This window comes from Bufo bufo, chromosome 3 (assembly GCF_905171765.1).
Source record: "Bufo bufo chromosome 3, aBufBuf1.1, whole genome shotgun sequence".
Classification (NCBI taxonomy): Eukaryota; Metazoa; Chordata; class Amphibia; order Anura; family Bufonidae; genus Bufo; species Bufo bufo.
In genome coordinates, this window is record NC_053391.1 from 92,223,481 (window position 1) to 92,244,171 (window position 20,691).

At 43.7% G+C, this 20,691-nt stretch overlaps 1 protein-coding gene across 1 annotated transcript in view; it reads left to right on the forward strand.

Moving 5' to 3' along the window:
• Positions 1–20,691, forward strand: part of GRPR (gastrin releasing peptide receptor) — a 314,572-nt gene that overhangs the window by 136,752 nt on the left and 157,129 nt on the right. The window lies entirely within an intron of this gene.

Here is a 20,691-nt window from a genome sequence, read left to right on the forward strand (position 1 = left end):
TAATGAAAGGTGTTCTCTGGGAATTCATTAAATAAAATTATTATAAATATATTCTCAAATACCTTACATTAAGTTATAATGGCTCATTTTGTCTAAGGAACAATCATCAGGAGCCATAAAATGGCTGCCTTCCTATTAGTACACACTGAACCTGTCCTAATCACAGAGGAGGACAAGTTACTTCAGACCACTGAGGTAAAGAGCTGCCTCATTCTCCTCTCTGCTCTGCTTGTCAGGGATAATCCTGAATACAGCTGATAAGATCTTCAACTGAACCTCTGTGGGAATGGAGTTCTTGAAGAGACAGCTGAAGTAAGTAAAGAACAGATAGGACAGATTGTGGTAATGTGGGGCTGTGGTAATGTAGTTGACTGTATAAAAGTGCTGCTGCTCACTAGCCACATCCCCACTCTAATATCTGTACTTCAGATATCTCCTCATGAACTCCTTTCCTACAGAGATTGAGCTAAAGATCTTAGCTGTATTGAGAATGACTAGCAGAGCAGAGAGGAGGATGAGGCAGCTCATTAGCTCAGTGCTCTGAAGCAACTTGTCCTGCTGTGTGATTAGGACATGTTCTGTGTGTACTAATAGGACTGTGGCAATTTTATTTCACCTGATAATTGCTCCCTAGACAAAGCTAGTCATTATAACTAATGAAAGGTATTTGGGAATATATTTATAACAAAGTAATATTTAAATATTTTCAGTAATTTTATTTTATTAATTCCCTAGAACCCCTTTAAATGAGTAAACGATTGCATGCAAATGCATTTGTACATGATAATCTTTGCATGAAAATACTTGTCTGTCATTTGCTTCAAATTGCTAAATGTGATCATGTTGTTAATCTCCTAAATGATTATCTACTCGTCTAACTCCGCCATTAGTGTTCTACTCCCCTTTTCTCCTGCTTTACTGTTGTGTATCTAGATTTAGCTCTACATTTTATTATGGAGAATTCTCAATGATCAGTGTAACTGGCAATATGGCAGTGATTGGAATTGTGGGAGGGCACATTAATTGGAATAAGCTGCACTATCCAATACAGCCCATGAAGAAGAGTAGCGCTGTTTCTGGAAAGATCTCCTGGAGTATGGACATAATAGACGTGGAAGACAATTCCTTACGTCAGTTCATCAGTGGACCCAGGCTTTCTATTACAGCTTGTGTCTGCTTTTTCCATAGGCAAAAATACAAGCTGCTTTCAGGATCAGGAGGGTTGAAGGACAACAGATGATATCTGAATTCTCTGCTGCTGCCCTGCTCTATTATCACCCCCGCCTGTAAATGGGAGCATTTGAATAGAATATTAGAGATGGCCTTGTGGTTCGCCCAGCGGTCGTTTTGCTGCGAACTTTGCTCGTTTGAACGGGCAAACATATAGCGATGTCCGCCGGCACCATATTCTTTTTCATTGTGAAAAACTTTGACACATCCATCAGGTGGTACAAGACAGCCAATTGATATGTTTCAGCACATGGACATACCCCCTACCTTTTAAATAAACCCGATCTGGCAGCCATTTTATATTCAGTCTTTTGCCAGTGTAAGGAGAGGTTGCTGTGTGGAGCAGGGACAGACTGTTCAGGACACCAAATGCTAGCTAATAGGGCCACAAAAGTCCTTTTAAGGACTGGTATAGGTGTGCTATCGATAGGTGTAACTTACTGAGGGTGTAATATACTTATAATATACTTTCTAACATAGAAAGTATATTATAGTGCATTTGTATTGTGCAGCAGTTGTGTGCGGTTCTGCTGCGATACCGCAGCTACACAGAGTGCCAAACGCTATTGGAACAAATCATTTCTACTGGTGTGATATACCAATTGCCCCCCCAAAAAACTGATTGAAGCAGGGGTGTTATATACCAATAATATACTTTTTATATAGTGCATTTAGGTAGTGTAGCATTTGTTTGCAGTTTTACTGCATTACCGCAGCTACACAGAGTGACAAACGCTATTGGAACAAATAATTTCTACTGGTATGATATATCAGTTGCCCCCCCAAAAAAGTGATTGAATCAGGGGTGTTATATACAAATAATATACTTTCTATTTAGTGCACTTAGGTAGTGCAGCATTTATTTGCAGTTTTGCTGCGTTACCGCAGCTACACAGAGTGACAAATGCAATTGGAACAAATAATTTCTACTGGTGTGATATACCAGTTGCCCCCCAAAAAAACTGATTGAAGCAGGGGTGTGATATACCAATAATATACTTTGTATATAGTGCATTTGGGTAGTGCAGCATTTGTTTGCGGTTTTGCTGCGTTACCGCAGCTACAGAGAGTGACAAACTCTATTGGAACAAATAATTTATACTGGTGTGATATACCAGTTGCCCCCCCAAAAAACTGATTGAAGCAGGGGTGTTATATACCAATAATCTACTTTTTATATAGTGCATTTAGGTAGTGTAGCATTTGTTTGCAGTTTTACTGCATTACCGCAGCTACACAGAGTGACAAACACTATTGGAACAAATAATTTCTACTGGTGTGATATACAAAAAACTGATTGAGACAGGGGTGTGATATACCTTCTTCCACAAATACTGCACTTCTATAGGGAGCAGGCCAGAGCCTAAGTGGGAAGTTGCAGAAGGTGGTGCGATTACATCAAAGGACGCACCAGACTTGGTTGAGTGGCTTACTTAGCCTTCCGCTTCTGCCCCCTCCTCATCCTCTCTATCTGCACCCTCTTCACTCTCTGCTGTGTGCACCCAGAAAGACACTACCACCACCATATCCCCTCCGTTCGAGAGAGAGGAATTATTTTCCCATCCATTCCAAGACCATACCGATGCGCAGCCATTCTTGACATCGGATCAGGAAGAGGAGGTATCAACGATCGCCACCCAGCAGTCTGACGACCCAAGGATCAGCCGAAGGAGGGTGGTCCCCGCTGTTGCTGCCGACGCCGAGATCTCTAATGTCAGTGGTGGTGAAGGTGACGCTAATGACGTGTCGATGGACGTCACATGGGTGCCCAAAAGAGAGGAAGAGGAGGGGAGTTCAGAGGGAGAGACAGAGCAGCAGATAGGGAAGAGAAGGAGGAGAAGCAGGCAAAAAACAGACTGCTTATGTATCTGGAAACAGCCATCCACCATGCACGGCCACATCTGGCCCTCCCAGGATGCTGGCAAATGGCTCCGCAGTGTGGGCTTATTTTAACTTGTCCGCTGCTGACAATAGTTTTGCCATCTGCAGCCTTTGCTGTCAATGCATAAGTCGCGGTAAGCCCAACACTCACCTAGGGACGACCGCCTTAAGAAGGCACCTGGCCTCCCATCACCGAGCCCAGTGGGAGCAACACCGTCAGAACCCACAAAGCCACACTCCTGCCGCTCCACGTCCTGCCTATTCTCCGTTCTCCTCTCTCCTCCCATTTGTCCTCCACTCCACCTTCCACCATTCCGTCGTCGCGTTCATCTGGCAAAAGGTAGGTTTCTGTGGCCCAAATGTTTGAGCGAAAAAAGATGTTGATGCCGAATAACTCTTGGCCAACAGTTGACCGCTGGCTTGTCGAAACTGCTAGCCCGCCAACTACTGCCATATAAACTGGTGGACAAACAGTGCCAAGATACATCTGACCACAGACACGTGGTCTAGCAAACACGGGAAGGGAAGGTACATAACTTTTACTGCCTACTGGGTGAACCTTCTCACGGCCGTCAAGCATGCAACCCATGGCACCCGTGTGGATTTGTTGTTACCGCCATGGATTGCATGCAGCCCTGCCTCTTCTTCTCCTCCTCCTGCTCCATCCTCCGTCTCCTCCTCGACTGACTCTTCTCTTTTCCACTGCTATCGCCTCTTCTGCTGCACCCCCAAGCTCCCCAGAACCTATTCGACGTACCAGGTAAGACGTTGCTATGCTGTGCTGTGGCTGTTGTGCCTGGAAGCCAAGAGCCACACCAGTCCTGCACTCCTTTCAGCATTGCGGTCACAGGCCGATCAGTGGCTAACCCTGCTTAATTTGACAGTTGGTAAAGTGGTGTGTGACAGCGGTGCCAATCTGCTGAGCGCGCTGGAACAGGGCAAAATGACACACGTGCCGTGCATGGCACACGTCCTGAACTTAGTCGTGCAGCGATTCGTTGCCAAATACCCCGGGGTCCAGGACGTCTTGTGGCAGGAAAATCTTTGGCTATTTTAGAAGATCTTACACGGCCATAGCTCTCCTTGCTGACATTCAGCGGCGACACCACCTGCCCGTCAGACATCTGATTTGTGACTTCCCGACGCGCTGGAACTCTTCCTTGTATATGCTTGATAGGCTGCTACAGCAGAAACGTGCAGTTAACAACTACCTGTATGAACTCTGCGGCAAGACGGCAAGACAGGTTCTGGGGAGCTTTTTTTTTTTACGCATCAGTGGCTGATCAGGCGCGACGCATGCAGACTTCTGCGGCCATTTGATGAGATCACCAACCAAACTGGTCAGTTGCAGCCAGGGCGCCATCAGTGACATTGAACCTTACGCCTTCTTTCTGTAGCGTGCATTGAGTTGTCATTTATCAAGCCGTTGAGGAGCAGCAGCAGGAAGATAAAGAAGTCACAATGCTGGATGAATTCCCAGGGGGGAATACTCCATCTGAGACAAGTCAACAGGAGTCTGAAGAGGAGTCAGAGGAGCATGCTTTAATCTTTTCTGGGATCCCTGGTGTTGTCCGTGGCTGGGGGGATGAGACCGAGGACGACATTACCTTGGACAATGAGCAGGAGCCAGGCCACTCCACCTCTGGACTACTGAGTGTGCAGGCTTGACCTGTGGCTAGAGCTGGCACAATTTGCCATGGAACTCTAGGCTTGCCCCTCGTCCAGTGTCCTGTCCGAAAAGACGTTCAGCGCAGCAGGGGGGATTGTGACCAATAAGCGCACCCGCCTAGCTCACAACAGTGTGGGCTACCTCACATTTCTAAAAATGAATGAGGCATGGATCTCGGAGGAATTCAACACATGTGACGAGTCGACCACTTTTAATTGAATTTCCTCATGACAGGCCACAAATATCTGCCACCACCCAGAACAAATAATGGTCCCTGTCTTAGGTAAATACACTGGCCGAAAAGGCCTTTTCTGTCCGTTGAATGCCTAATGTTTTGGGCCTCGGAGGAATTCAACACCTGTGACGACCACATGTTTCAACTATTATCATTAGTATGTCTTTCAAGAGGGGGATTTCGTTAGCCAATTCAATTTTATATTTTTTGTTATTTTAAACATATGTGTTTGACCTGTATTTGTACTGGCCTGCATTAAAATTTTATTTCTATTGACCGTGTAATATACCTCCGGCCAAATAATTACTTGATCTTTTCTGTCCGGTGAATGCCTAATGTTTTGGGCCTGTAGTCCAGTGGCCTACAGTAAAAATTTTATCCATTGACCGCATAATGTACCTGGAGCCACATAATCAGAATTTATTTTATGTCAGGTGAATGCCTAATTTTTAAGGCCTGTACTCCCGTGGCCAAAAATATAAATCTTCTATGCTCCGGCAGGGCACATTTCAGAGAACTTCCCTTTAAGACGCATAGAAATGTCCCCTGATTAAGACACATTTTTTGTCATTGATCCCCCATGTCACTGTACATGTTGTGGGACTATTTGTGCACTTCTACTAAGTATTTGGTGGCTGCAAACACGAGCTGAAGATTTTTCAGGTTCGCCTGCGGTTCACAAACATTTGATCAGTCCCGGCCGATGTTTGTCCATCACTATAGAATATAATAGAGGACAATTGTTTCTGAAGCTATCTATTGTTTAGTTCTTCATATTACTGTACTTTTCAGTGATGCTTAGAGTGAAGGCTGGAGAGGGCATGATGTAAGCTAAATGTCCTATATTCACCAACAGATTCAGTGTAATCTAGACCATGACATACAGTTTTAACTCCTTAAAGACCATCATTTGAGATTTCGTCCTGAATCTGCATCAATGTTTTTTAGTATTACACCAAGAACGGCTGTCGCCAGCCAAAATGTGCACCGCACGGCCACAAATTTACAAACTCCTATATATGCACAGCACGCGTGCTGTGCATCTATAGGAGTTCATCAATGCTTTTTAGTGCGGTTTCAGAAATTATCCTGCTCCTGTAGCCTAACTGGACCAGGTTGGGTCCTGCCTGTAAGAAAGAGCATCTTCTTTCTCATTTCCAGGCTGCATGGCATGATATGCCATCACATTATTACCTGGGGAAACTCTTAAAATAAAAGAGGCGCATTCCTCCGGCAGACTCAGTCCATCCATTTGCTACATGGCCAGCTATTCATTTGGCTAGCCAGCTTGTAGTAAAGAAATTTCCATGTGGTGGTTGCCACCAATTCAGAGAGCCAGAGCTTGACCTGTGGAGATCAGAAGGTCGACAGACAGCTCAGTTTACAAAAGTGCAGCATTCAAGATGGGAGGCATGTAAGTAGAGGATGGGAGTGGAAGTAGTGGGGCATAGTGGCAGCTGTACTGCTGTTGCACTCTCTGGGCCATGCAGTGAATAGAGGCTGTGGCGAAACCATCCTCGCCATGGTGTTTTGGAGGGGGCTGTTTGCCAGCCTCCTGCTTCAGGATTATGGCCCATACTAACTTTGAAGGAGAAGACAGACCGGCCGCACAGCTTAAATCTGTGGAACTGTTTTGGGCAGGAAAGCCATGTTTGCGGCCGGCCAAATGTGACTTCCATGGAATTCGGGAAACCCTGCTCGGATCTGGGTGATTTTTGCATATGTTGTTCACCCAGATCAGAGCTATCCATGGATGTATACATTATGGGGATGTGTGGGGTTTTGAGGTGTTTTCTGTGTTTTGGGGAAAAATTTGTGTTTTCTGTCTGAGTGATTAAGTTAGCCCATTACGTTTGGTAATTGTATTTTGTTGATTGCGTCTCAGACAATGCTCATTGTATTTTGTTGATTGCGTTTCAGACAGAGGGAAGGGGATTTTGTGTACAATTGCTGGGAAGGTTTGAATACTGTAAATGCATGTGATTGGCTGTTTTTACAAAACCCTGTGGGTGGTAACCTTGTTGGAAGATGTGTATAAATCAATGCTTGTGTGTTCAAATAAAGAGAGTTCCTGTTTTTATACCTTCATGAAGTTTTGGCTCATGTTTGGGGAATGGGATAACTACACTCTTGGGGATTGCTATATCACAATACTCCCCTGAGTATAAGCTCTTGTAAGAGCTTGTTCATGGTTCCTGCTCTCTGCATTTAGGAGAGGTTCACCCACTGGAGCCTGGAGCCTTGTCGTAGTTCCAGGGTGGGTAGGAGACGGCAAGACCTCCACCAAGCTTTGGCGGTTCATGGGGTCTGCAGTGCTGAAGGTGTCAAGTGGAGTGCTTGGAGTCCTCTGGAAGCACTAGGAGCATCTATCAACGGAGGTAGCCGGTCGGGGTGCTAGGCGTTCCGTTACAGAGGCGTTCCTGGTATTATTTTCCCTGGGGAACACCTTGATCAGAGTATCCTGCCTGCTGGGAGTAAGGTGCCCTTGGTGTCAATAGTAGTGAGGTGCAAAGGCAAGTGAACGAGTACTTGTAATTACACTTGCTTCCGAGATAATGGGTAGTGTATTAAAGAGAGAGTGTATTGAGGATGGAGTGCCACCTCCTCTTCAAACAGCTGATCGGTGGGGTGCCAGGTGTCGGACCCCGCCAATCAAATATTGATGACCTATCCTGAGGATAATCCAACTATTTAAAAGATTCTATGGCACAGCTAAGTCTTTTAAAAGACTTAGGTGTGCCATAGAATCTTTCAAATAGTTGTATTGACCTGTGTCCTCTATGAGCACCGATCTTGGTCACAGTGTGCAGATCTCATCAACCTCTCTATCCTGAGGATAGGTCATCACTTTATACTGACTGCACAACGCCTTTAAACCATTGTAGTTATTTACCCCCATAAATAAATTCAATACACGCAACATATTCTCTGTTCTAATGTCAGGGATGAAAATCCATGATTGTTTAGCACGTACAGCACAACTTCTGATGATTAATAATGTGTTCAGTGGGTAAATATTTGCACAAGGTTGTCACACTGATTGCTGTGATTTCTGCTTTAGTACTAAAATAATAACGCCTGTAGATACAATATGTGGACAAGACAACCAGAGAACGAGTGAGGAGACAGAAAATGTTTTGCTAACAGCTGATGATCATTAAAATGCTTTGCTCATGTTAAATGGGGGTCAAGTTCTTGCTAGAGAGGGATTGCCGCTTTTTGTATAGTGAAAGTAAACAACATGCAATGAGAATACTAAATATTAGTGTAAGTGCGTCCGTACTCTTGTGCTGGTATTTTGTTCTGTGTGGGCTCAACTTAAAGGGGTTGTCATGTCTCCTTAGGATAACATGAGATGCCTGTCCATCAGCTCATCACCAAAGTCCTGCTCCTTGAGCCTCCTGTGATCAACTGTTATAACCAGGATATACAGGTGAAACTTGAAAAATTTGAATACTGTGCAAAGTTCATTTATTTCAGTAATGCAACTTAAAAGGTAAAACTAATATATGAGATAGACTCATTACATGCAAGACATTGCAAGCGAGACATTTCAAGCCTTTATTTGTTATAATTTGGATGATTATGGCTTACAGCTTATGAAACCACGAAGTCACAGTTTTGAGGTACCCTTTGCTTAGGGAGTATGGATTAATTAGCTGACTAGAGTGTGATACTTTGAGCCTAGAATATTGAACCTTTTCACAAAATTATTTTTTTAAGCTGCGTTAATGCAATTCCTTTTAATTAGCATTTCTGGAATAAATGGACTTTTGCACGATATTCTAATTTTTCGAGTTTCACCTGTATATTTTGAGAAGCAGGCTGTGGAGTTGTATTATGTCCCATCAGAAACAGATTTACATGTCAGGAGCCTGTAAGATAAGACTATATGGTGCCTTAGACTCTACCTATTAAATAGGTCACACACTAAGTCATTTATAGCTTTATATTGTTGTCCACCCTTTAGAACTCCTTCCCAACATTTATGGCTCTGCAGAAAATGAGTTCCCCACCAGTGCCTTAACAATATGGCACACTAATCAGTAGGGCTTAGGAGCTGAGCTTGCCCGTTCAGTGGGAGAGGCCTGGCTGTTCCCAAAAGCTGAGCCCGTGCTGTATCTGGCCACATCACAAAAACTCAGATGTCAGAATATTAACCCCTTAGATGTCACTGTCAATGCTAACTGCTGTATCTCCCAGCTCAACAGTTGACTACCTCATCCCACAAAAAACGAGCCCTCGTATAAGACCATTTCCAGAAAAATGTTGGCTCTCAGAAAAAAGCAACACAAAAACATGGTGGTGGTGGGGGTATTTATTAAGCTATTTACACCACTGTTGTGGTATAAAAAATTCACAAATTATGGTGCATGCCATATATGTAAAAATCACAGAGAAAAGATAAAAAAACTAAGATAAAAACATCCTGCACGATATGCACGCTATATTTGTGCCATAATTTATAATGTTTTAAGCTTGACACTTTTTAGAAGTGGCGACCAAAGGGGGTGGGAATAAGTGGGAGGGGTCAGGGCTTTGCACAGCCCCCAGATTTACTTTAATTTACACCAGAAACTGGCGTACATTATAGCTCAATTCTACGCCAGCCATAGGTACACAAAGCGACAGAGATGCAACTAATTTAATAAGAGATATTTGCCTCTTAATAAATTAGGCGCCTCGTACTCCAGAGCGGAGGGATCAAAACTGGCGAATGGGAATGCCAGTCTTGATAAATCTCCCCAATGATTTTTTGTAATTTCAGAAATGCTTTTATAGTTTAAAACTATTGTTGATTGAGCACCAAAGTGCTTGGGTGCTCTGGTGTTCGAGTAGAAGACTTTGGGATGCTCGGGTGCTCTACAGAGCACAATTGAAGTCAATGGGAGAACCAGAGCATTAAACCAGGCACCCCCTGCTCTGAAGAGGGGAGAGTGTATGGTTCACAGGAAAAGGTCAGAAATTTATGGAAACACCACTGAAATGGTTTGGGAACAGCATGGGGAGGATGTCTGGATGCATCTTGGACTCCCAGGTCGCTGCTGGGAACGATGTTGTCCGAGTAGTACGCCACTTTTACAGACTGATTTTAGAGGAAAAATTGTTAGGAAACATTCTCTATATTTACTTGTATATAAAGTGCAAGTGCTGTGGAAAATTACAAGGAAGAGGCACTCCGATACAACCTGTATGTCACATAAATGAGGGCCTCATTCACATTGTGGTACAATTGTTCAGGTAGTGGGACTCCTACACTCATAAATCCTATGCAATAAGTGAAAGGGCTGCCAAAAATTACAAGGAACCGGCACTCCAATACACCCTTTATTACACATAAAGGAGGGCATCATAGACACACTTGAAAAGTTATAATTGATGGCCTGCTGGTGACCCTCTAAAACATTAGGAGCAAGGGCCTGCTGGTGACCCTCTAAAACATTAGGGGCGAGGGCCTGCTGCTGAACTGACCATCTAAAACATTATGGGCGAGGGCCTGCTGGTGACTCTCTAAAACATTAGGGGTGAGAGTCTGCTACTGAGATGACCCTCTAAAACATTAGGCGCAAGGGCAGCCTAATAAGCATGTTGATACGATGAAGTACGACGAGAAAATGAAGATTGAACCATTACCCTTTTTTGTGATGGAAGGGTGCATGGGAATACAGTGTATTCAATACACCATAAAAGCCATATTTAAAGTAACTTTATGTTCAGGCGATGAGCCGCTACCTCTGGTGGAGTAAGAAGTCAGGGAAATCCAGGGCCTTGTTCATTTTGATAAGAGTCAACCTGTCAGCATTCTCAGTTGACAAGCGGATGCGCTTATCAGTTATTATGCCCCCAGCAGCACTAAATAACTGACAAAACGCTGGCGGCAGGGCAGGCCAGCACATCCAAGGCGTAGAGCGCCAGTTCATGCCACTTGTCCCAGCTTGGACACCCAATATTTGTAAGACACAGAGGGATCATTGAGGAGGCTGACACGGTCTGCTAGTATTCCTTCACCATCTTCCAAAACTTTTCTCTCCTGTGACACTAGGCCGTGCAATAGGTTGAGGGGGTGAGGGTACTGGCGGGGTGTCTTGAAACTGCCCCAGCCTTTGAGAGTGTTGCTCTGCCTCTGTTGGAACTGCTGTGTGTTCCCTCGTTCCTCCCTCCTCGGTTGCCCAAGTAACTACGTACTCTGCCGCCAGCATTGTCATATGGAAATTTTTGGAGCAATTTTTTTCACAAGGACCTTCTGTATTGCACCATTTTGCTAGTCCTCTACACCACTAGAATGAGAGATGAGAAGTTCTCTTTGTAGCGGGGGTCGAGAAGGGTGAACAACCAGTAATCGGTGCTTGGCCAAAATGCGTATAACGTGAGCGTGACGGGAAAGGCAGCATAACATAATGTCATCCATGTGTGCCAGAGTCCCTACAGAGCAAGACTTCACTTTCCTCATCAGGAGGATGACTCTCAATCTCCTCATCCTACTCTTCGGCCCATCCACGCTGACAGATGGAATAAACCTGCTATGGGTACTACCCTCTTTAGCGGAGGCAACTGTCTCCTGCTTCTCCTCCTCATCATCATCCAAGTCACGCTGAGAAGACGAACTGAGGGTGGTCTGGCTATCACCCTGTTTCCACCTCTTCCACATGCAAAGCGTCCGCCTTCATTGTGAGCAGCGAGTGTTTCAGTAGACACAGAAGTGGGATGGTTACGCTAATAACAGCGGCATCGCCGCTCACCATCCTGTGTTGATTCCTCAAAGGTTGCGTAAAACCTCACAGAGGTCAGACATCCATGCCCATTAATCCCCTGGTCAACTGGGAGTAGCATGAACAACAGGTGTCCGAGATTTGGGAAGAAATTAAAGGATGGATAAAATGACCTAGAAAGAATTCAGGTATAGGATTTGTCCCAAAATTCTAACTTCTCTAACTCTTTTCCTGTTATTGGTTTGGTTGGATGGATTGAAATATTGAAACCATCCACCATCTGCTTACATTTTTGACTCTAGTGACACTTAGGCTACTTTCACACTTGCGTTTGGTGCGGATCTGTTATGGATCTGTGCAGACGGATCCGTTAAGATAATACAACCGTCTGTATCCGTTCAGAACGGATCTGTTTTTATTATCTTTAGCATAGCCAAGACGGATCCATCTTGAACACCATTGAAAGTCAATGGGGGACGAATCCGGTTTCTATTGTGCCAGATTGGCTCAGTTTTGTCAGACGGACACCAAACGCTGCAAGCAGCATTTTGGTGTCGCCTCCTTAAGCGGAATTGGAGATGGAACGGAGGCAAATGGAGGCAAACTGATGCATTCTGATCCTTTTCCATTCAGAATGCATTAGGGGCAAAACTGACCGTTTTGGACCACTTGTGGAGAGCCCTGAACGGATCTCACAAACGGAAAGCCAAAACGCCAGTGTGAAAGTAGCCTAACCAACAACCTTTTCAAACCTGTCACAAGTCTGAAGATGATTGATTCTTGATTTTGTCTTTATGCCTTCAATGCTGTTACTGTTTGGAAGCTACACAGGAATAATCAGTGCAGGAGAAAAGGAACGGTGTAGTTGTCAGATAAGAGTTGTTATAATTCCTAGTGATTGCAAAGCCACTTTCACACAGTTAGTTTTTAGTCATAATTATTTTATTAGTATTTATTAAGCCAAAAACCGAAGTGGGTTCATAACACAGAAGAGGCAGAAATCTTTATTCATACAGTTTCTCTGAAGGAATATTTTTATTTTTTTTGTTCATGGTAATGCAAACGGATCCGTTCTGAACGATCTAAGCGTTTGCATTATAGGTGCGGATCCGTCTGGGCACATACCAGACGGATTCGACCTAAACGCAGGTGTGAAAGTAGCCTTACAATACTGAGCCAAATAGTGACCAAATTGCTGACTATTTGATAGTGGCCTAGGGAGGAATGTTCCTTCTGGAAGTTGCAATATGGGGCATCTTCACTGGCACACAAAATTTATCTCACCTTTTTATGTAGATTGGATCTATATATCCACCATAATTTCCACCCTATAAGATACATTTTGCCCATAAGCTGCACCTAGGTTTTAGAGGAGGAAAATAAGATATATATATTTTTTTTTTAAATCAGACCTTCAGATTAGACCCCCAATCAAACCTTAGATCAGATGCCTCATTTTTTATAAGACCTCAATCAGACCTCAGATCATACCCCCATGTTAATAAGTCTCCCTTGTTATTCAGACCTCAGATTAGAGAAAAAAAAAATCAACTGACAATACACCTCCTGCTCCGAATGCTGCCACCGCTTCTGAGACCCAGCGCCCTTCCTGGTCTTCCTGTCACGCTAGGCTGTGACCTGACACAGCACAGCGAGCGGCTGAGAAAGACCAGCAAGAAGTCAGTGGAAAACCTGCATAGGGAGCATCATTCCTGTCCTCCTGTACTAATTACTATTTACCCCATAAGATGGACTGATATTTTTCCCCCATTTTTGGGAGAATAAAAGTGTGGCTTATAGGGATGAAACATACTGTAAATGGTTCAGTTTAACAAACGCTTTAAATGCATTGGCTCATGTGTGATAACAATTAGAGATGGGCCCGAACTATCCGACGGCGAACAGTTCCCGGCGAACATAGCTTGTTCGCGTTCGCCTCTGCCGGGCGAACACATGCGATGATTCGGTCCGCCCCCTATAACATCATCATTGAGCAAACTTGACCCTGTACCTCACAGTCAGCAGACACATTCCAGCCAATCAGCAGCATACCCTCACTCCCAGACCCTCCCGCCTCCTGCACAGCATCCATTTTAGATTCATTCTGAAGCTGCAGTCTTAGTGAGAGGGAGGGAGACTGTAACTGCTGCTGATTTAATTGGAAATCGATAGCTAGCTAGTGAATTCAGTGTCCACTCAGTCCTGAAAGTCTCATCTGAATCTCTGCTGTAAAGGGACAGCGTCCTGACAGCACCCCAAAAAGAGCCCTTTTTAGGGCTGCAACATTAGGTCCTGCTTTTTTTTTTTTCCTTTATATACATATTGCAGTTGCCTGGCCTGCCTGTGTGTGAGGAGCTGCAGGCCCACAGACTGTAGTGTGCCCACTGCCAGTGCTCACCCCTGTCATTCCGTGTGGCACAGGACTTTGCTTAAAAAAAGGCACTTAATTTTTACACTTTAATCTAAGGTTAGGTTGCCTGCAGTGTGTGTCAGCTGACTTCCACTGACTGTAGTGTGCCCACTGCCAGAGCCCACCCCTCATACGGCTGGCACAGGACTTTGCATAAAAAAGAATTTAGTTTTTACACTTTAGTGTAATTTCAGCTGCTTGCCTGCTGCTAGTGTGTGTCAGGCCGACTTCAACTGACTGTAGTGTGCCCACTGCCAGTGCCCACCCCTGTCATCCCGTGTGGAACAGGACTTTGCTTAAAAAAAAGGCACTTAATTTTTACATTTTAATCTAAGGTTAGTTGCCTGCCAGTGTGTGTCCAGGCTGACTTCCACTGACTGTAGTGTGCCCACTGCCAGATGCCCACCACTCATTACGGCTGGCACAGGACTTTGCATAAAAAAGGCATTTAATTTTACACTTTAGTGTAATTTCAGCTGCTTGCCTGCTGCCTTAGTGTGTGTCAGGCCGACTTCAACTGACTGTAGTGTGCCACTGCCAGTGCCCACCCCTGTCATCCCGTGTGGCACAGGACTTTGCTAAAAAAAGGCACTTCATTTTTACACTTTAATCTAAGGTTAGTTGCCTGCCAGTGTGTGTCAGGCCGACTTCACTGACTGTAGTGTGCCCACTGCCAGTGCCCACCCCTGTCATCCCGAGTGGCACAGGACTTTGCTTAAAAAATAGGCACTTAATTTTTTACACTTTAATCTAAGGTTAGTTGCCTGCCAGTGTGTGTCAGGCTGACTCCACTGACTGTAGTGTGCCCACTGCCAGTGCCCACCACTCATACCCGGCTGGCACAGGACTTTGCATAAAAAAGGCATTTAATTTTTACACTTTAGTGTAATTTCAGCTGCTTGCCTGCTGCTAGTGTGTGTCAGGCCGACTTCAACTGACTGTAGTGTGCCCACCTGCCAGTGCCCACCCCTGTCATCCCGTGTGGCACAGGACTTTGCTTAAAAAAAAGGCACTTCATTTTTACACTTTAATCTAAGGTTAGTTGCCTGCCAGTGTGTGTCAGGCCGACTTCAACTGACTGTAGTGTGCCCACTGCCAGTGCCCACCCTGTCATCCCGAGTGGCACAGGACTTTGCTTAAAAAATAGGGCACTTAATTTTTACACTTTAATCTAAGGTTAGTGCCTGCCAGTGTGTGTCAGGCTGACTTCCACTGACTGTAGTGTGCCCACTGCCAGTGCCCACCACTCATACCGGCTGGCACAGGACTTTGCTTAAAAAAGGCATTAATTTTTACACTTTAATGTAATTTCAGCTGCTTGCCTGCTGCTAGTGTGTGTCAGGCCGACTTCAACTGACTGTAGTGTGCCCACTGCCAGTGCCCACCCCTGTCATAACCGAGTGGCACAGGACTTTGCTTAAAAAATAGCACTTAATTTTTACACTTTATCTAAGGTTGTTGCCTGCCAGTGTGTGTCAGGCTGACTTCCACTGACTGTAGTGTGCCCACTGCCAGTGCCCACCACAGTCATACCGGCTGGCACAGGACTTTGCTTAAAAAAGGCATTTAATTTTTACACTTTAATGTATTTCAGCTGCTTGCCTGCTGCTAGTGTGTGTCAGGCCGACTTCAACTGACTGTAGTGTGCCCACTGCCCAGTGCCCACCCCCTGTCATACCGAGTGGCACAGGACTTTGCTTAAAAAATAGGCACTTAATTTTTACACTTTAATCTAAGGTTAGTTGCCTGCCAGTGTGTGTCAGGCTGACTTCCACTGACTGTAGTGTGCCCACTGCCAGTGCCCACCACTCATACCGGCTGGCACAGGACTTTGCATAAAAAAGGCATTTAATTTTTACACTTTAGTGTAATTTCAGCTGCTTGCCTGCTGCTAGTGTGTGTCAGGCCGACTTCAACTGACTGTAGTGTGCCCACTGCCAGTGCCCACCACTGATACCGGGTGGCACAGTAGCTTGCCGATAAATAAGGCATTTAATTTTTAGACAGTAGTCTAAATTCAGTTGCTTGCCTGCTGCAGTGTGTGTCAGGCCCGCTTCCCTGACTGTAGTGTGCCCACTGCCAGTGCCAACCACTGATACCGGGTGGCACAGTAGCTTGCGATAAATAAGGCATTTAATTTTTAGACAGTAGTCTAAATTCAGTTGCTTGCCTGCTGCCAGTGTGTGTCAGGCCCTCTTCACTGACTGTAGTGTGCCCACTGCCAGTGCCAACCACTCATACCGGGTGGCACAGTAGCTTGCCGATAAATAAGGCATTTAATTTTTACACTTTAGTGTAATTTCAGTTGCTTGCCTGCTGCCAGTGTGTGTCAGGCCCGCTTCTACTGACTGTAGTGTGCCCACTGCCAGTGCCAACCACTGATACCATCTCCCCGTTCGAAAAATCTATTCAATAAATGGCACCCAGATTGGGGACGTTAGAGGGATTAACTGATGAGAATAGTACTACAGAAAATACCACTCATATCGGGTGTGACAGTAAATTGCACGGCGCAGACGCAGTCACCGTGGATAAAAACAAGGGGAGGGAGCCAGCGTTTTTTTAACCATCTCCCCGTTCGAAAAATCAATTCAATTGACCTTTCGGGGACCCTTGGTGTTGTACGTGGCTGGGTGGAGGAAGAAACCTTCAATGACATCACCGGGACGTGGCTAGCTTGGTATCCAACCTTGTGCAAATGGGGAGTTTGCGGTTGTGCAAATGAACTGTTTGCGGTGCATTAAAGGGGAGTTTGGTCTGTCAATGTCTGTGATGCGGGCGTAACCCTTACACTACCTGATCGATACAACATCATACCTGATCGTATACACACACTGGATGTTTTAAAGCACGTTATTCCAAACAATTTAGGAATGTTAGTTGATTTATGCCCTTTATGGATTAAAACCCGACTCTGCGTCCACTACGTAATTTTCCATGGGAGTTTTGCCATAGATCCCCCTCCGGCATGCCACAGTCCAGGTGTTAGACCCCTTGAAACAACTTTCTCATCACTATTGTGGCCAGAAAGAGTCCCTGTGGGTTTTAAAATTCGCCTGTCTATTGAAGTCTATGGCGGTTCGCCCGGTTCGCCAGTTCGCGAACATTTGCGGAAGTTCTCGTTCGCTGTTCGCGAACTGAAAATTTTATGTTCGCGACATCACTAATAACAATGAGGTTGAAAGGACATTTGGTCTTCATATTATACTGTAGAAACAAGAACCTGCATCTCTTATTTTTAGGTTTAATTTTAATCTGAATGTGGTTTAAAACTGGACTTGAAAAATAGGAAAAATAAAATTTTCGACTGTGCCAAAATCTACATGTATACATCTATTCAGCAATTATTTTTTGCAGTTGAAGATAGTAATATTTGTGCAAAATGGCTGTCTTGTTTCTTTTGAAAAGACTGACAATGCCTGCATTACTCAGAACTCATTAAAGCCTAGTGTCCAGTTAAAAGGAAAGTACAAGGCCAATACTAAGGCCTTGCTCGTTATTGTTTTTCATTATATATTTTTCAATACATCAATTCAATCTTCCCAAAAAGCGTTTAGCATAAAATTTTTTTTTTTAACTTGGTTGAATACAAAAAGGGGGGGGGGATATATCAAGACAGTTACGCTAGTTTTCTCGGTGTGTTGTTACGTTGGATTTTTCTGCTAAATCTTGTGATTTTTGTGAGCTACTGTATGCTACCCTGCAACACTTTGGAAACACTTTGCACTGAAAACTATGGCTGTTATGGCAAGTAGATAATTTTTATGATGCATTTATGCTGCAAAAAAATATTGCGGCCAGTCGCACAGAACACCAGGTAACACCCTGGCATAATGTCATTTACAAAGGCGCAGCAACATTACATGTGTGCTGAATTTAAAATTAACTAATTCATGAATACTGCTCAAATCCAGAAAATAAGAAAATAACATAAAAAGGCACATAAATGATACATTTTTCGAAAATGTTTTTGTGTCTATTTTTTAAAGTTCTCTTTCCTCACTAATAACAGAAAATGAAATTGCAATCTTTTGGAAAATATGTTAAAAATATTGTCTATAAGAACACTATATTCTATATGTTGTTTCTGTAACTATTAGACCTTATTGATCATACACCCTAAAGAAAGTTCAATAGTTAAATTAAAAGTAGGCATGCACCTGTTCTATAAAAATGGAGTATGGGCCCCCAGTCCAGCGCTGTTCGTAAGGGGGGTGCAATTTTTTTGCACCAAAAGCTCTTCCTACGTGATACCTACACAATCCCATTTGACAAGGGTAGAAATGGACATACCAATCCTTTTGCACCTTTAGTCTCCTCTGCTGACCATTCCATATCAAATTCATGCATGGGGTTCCACTGGAAGGGCTTGATAACCTAGGACTTCTCTGAGTGTGTATTGCAGTTCATACTGTGTAAGAACTTAAAATGTGGTGGCCATGAAATAGCACCAAATAACAGATCAGATAGAATGGTGCTTCCAGGCTCCAATAAGGTATATGTGTCAAATTTTACAAGATTGTATCTCAGGGACTACGGTTGTGAGTATGGGTTGGAGAAGTTATGTTCCTTTCACCTAAATATATCAGCCTCCACGCAGCAGTGTACGGGACGGAATCTGCTCATATTTTACAAACTTGGAGTAAACTCACACTGATAACATAGTAAAATGGATATTTTCTGCAGCTAGTAAGTAATAGTACTAAAAATGAAATATTACAAAGATACAAAAATTCCAGGATAATTTTTTTTTAGTTCAGAGAATAGTTTGTGAAATTGTAATGTTACAATAAATTCTGGAGCAATGTACATATATTAGTGACATGCACATGAATCTCTGTAGCTCAAGAGGCTCGTTTTACTTAAATATCTCCATCTTTGGAGGAACTGTTCCAAATACATTAAGTTAATGTTTAACGATAAACCCCTAATATACTGATATTGATGGAATCTTTCTTGTTAGCTAAAAGAAGCGATTTGAGAATAAAGTATGAGAACCAGAGCAATTTCTAATTCTCTGCAGCCTCTCCTCTATTTGTCAGTAAACAGTAGATTGCCTGCCATAAAACCGAGGGCTGCTGTAAATATTGCTGATACCCTGCCGATGAAAGCTCAGTGCAACTGCAGAGATTGAGATGTTTCACCAAAGTCCTTGCCTTTTATAACATATTACTCTCTGGGGAAGAAGTTGAAGTGTATTTACAATAAAGAATTATAACATAGCAAGATATATGGTACATTTACCGAGCCCTGATCTTTCTCTGTCTTGTAGAATTTTCATTCTCAATATCTTAATGCAAATATTTATTTAGTATTAAATAAATTAAATTAAATTAAAAACTAGGTCCACCTTCACAATGAAGTTTTGTATGATCCTAATATATCTAGAGTAAAAAATGAAACAACTTTGTCATTACGCGTTAATTAAACCGTACCTATCCTTTTGTTTCCGCTGCTCCTATGCTGAGCTCTGTGTCTCCATGATAACAGACAACAAACAAACCTTGTCTTATCTCATCCTACAGTCATTCTCTCTTCCCAACTTTACGCTATCATGTATTGGGTGGATTATGAAGAAGGGGATTCATGCAAAAGAATATCATTGCAGAATCCAACTAAATACTGCAGTTTGTTGTTTTTTACCATGATGATGCCTAAGGTCTCTTTCACACAAGCGAGTTTTCCGCGCGGGTGCAATGCGTGATGTGAACGCATTGCAACCGCACTGAATCCTGACCCATTCATTTCAATGGGTCTGTGTACATGAGTGTTGTTTTTCACGCATCACTTGTGCGTTGCTTGAAAATTGCAGCATGTTCTATATTCTGCATTTTTCACGCAGCCCTGGCCCCATAGAAGTGAATGGGGCTGCATGAAAACGCATCACATCCGGATGCACTGCGTTGCGTTGTAAACGCAAGTAACTTAGCAACAGTTGAAGGGATTTTAGACAGGAAGTTGCGTTTCTCAGCGTGTGGCTCTAGGCAGTGCATGAGAGAGTGTTTCATCAAGTTTACTGCCCTTGCGGAGCTATTTGGACCATGCTGAAGGCACCCAAAGCCATGGATATTAAGGGGCTCATTATCCTTGTGCAGGAGAGGCCCTGCATTTAGGACACAAGATCGGCGGATTACCACGACCGGTACAAAAAGAAGGCAGCATGGATGGACATTGCCCAGGAGTTGTTTACACTATATGGGAAAAACAAAAGACCAGAGTCGCCAGAGTTTGGGTAAGTGGCCACTCTATACATGTCTGATAGTATAGATTCTTTCTTGTATTTTTATTACAAAGTTTATGAAGTCAATAATCGGTGGCATAGCTGCAAGGTCCAGTTCTGTAAGGAAATGCAGCATCAAGGCCGCAGTGGGTCGGGCCCATCAAAGAAAAGGCCCTATATGTTTAGGGACCAGCTGATGTTCCTGCGTCAGGTCATGGAACTGCGTCCGTAAGTTAATAATGAACAATGACCACTACATGTTTAACAATACACACTGTGTGTTGACTATGTGGGCAATGTAATTTGTAACAATGTGTAAATTAGAAATGTCATAGT